We start from the raw sequence: 1,284 nt of genomic DNA on the forward strand, positions 1-1,284 counted from the left end.
GCATGAACGGCACTGGAGACCTTGTGGCCACAGCTCCGAACGGCCGCATCGACAATGGAGGTGGAGAATATGGTCCACTCGCACTCAATATCTCCAGCCTCCCCTGGGATCTGATCAAAGGGAGGCGGGAGTTGAAGATCTCTCTGACAGGGGATTCTGCTAAATGTTCCCAACAGACCCTCACAATACATTTGAGTCTGCCGAGTCTGTCCAGCTTCCTTCCCCGGGTGGGGCCCCGGCTGCGCCATGCCGGGCGACGGCACGGTCCTTGATTTTAATCTAAGGTAGACAATAAAGTAAAATTGAGGACAAGCTGTTCCTTGTCTGTAATAAAACCTGCACTGTATGTGCCCCCCCCCCAAAAAAGACTTCCTTTAACACCTACGAACTTCCAGTGCATTTCTTTAGTATATTACTTGTGTGATGTAGGAATGTTAACACTGTTATAATCTTTTTTTAGTATAATACGTGTGTGAGTAGAAGTGAATCATTTACTGCTTGCAAACCAATGATGGTAAGATGATGTCATGGGGTAGGACTGGATAAGTCTGACTTCTTCCTACTCCATTCAAGCATGTACTAGGTATAAGCAAATTGATATTGGATTATGTGTAAAATTATGTGTGTTGTCATATCAACTGTTTTTACATGCTTGAAAGAATAAATCAAATCAAATTAAATAATTTCTTCTGACCCGCTGGCTTTGTTTGTGTCTTCAGAATGGTTGAGTTTGTTTGGTTGTTACTGTAAAAGTAGTGCTTTCATTGGGTGGTACAAAGGGGACAAAGGATTTCCTTGGGACAGCCTGCACAACCCAGCCATGCCCCCAGGGCAACAAGAACACTTCTTTCACACAGCCCTTGCTTGTCTGCTTTAGACTCAATAGGGGTCATTAGCTGCACCATATACAGTATTGACTGTGTAAATATACAACGGTTATATCAGAATATGTCCTTTAAATCACACATAAACCAAGTCTCTAGATCTGCCTTCTTTCACCTGCGCAATATTGCAAAAATCAGGAGCATCCTGTCTCAAAGTGATGCTGAAAAACTGGTCCATGCATTTGTTACTTCCAGGCTGTAACTCTTTACTATCAGGATGTCCCAATAATTCCCTAAAAAGCCTCCAGTTAATCCAAAATGCTGCAGCCAGAGTACTGACAGGAACTAGCAAGAGAGATCATATCTCTCCCATATTAGCTTCTCCCCACTGGCTCCCTGTAAAATTCAGAATAGAATTTAAAATCCTTCTCCTAACATACAAAGCCCTTAATGACAAGGC

At 43.0% G+C, this 1,284-nt stretch overlaps 1 protein-coding gene across 1 annotated transcript in view; it reads left to right on the plus strand.

Moving 5' to 3' along the window:
- Positions 1 to 1,284, plus strand: part of mosmoa (modulator of smoothened a) — a 32,446-nt gene that overhangs the window by 12,282 nt on the left and 18,880 nt on the right. The window lies entirely within an intron of this gene.

Source organism: Monopterus albus, unplaced genomic scaffold (assembly GCF_001952655.1).
Source record: "Monopterus albus unplaced genomic scaffold, M_albus_1.0 scaffold227.1, whole genome shotgun sequence".
NCBI classification, from domain to species: Eukaryota; Metazoa; Chordata; class Actinopteri; order Synbranchiformes; family Synbranchidae; genus Monopterus; species Monopterus albus.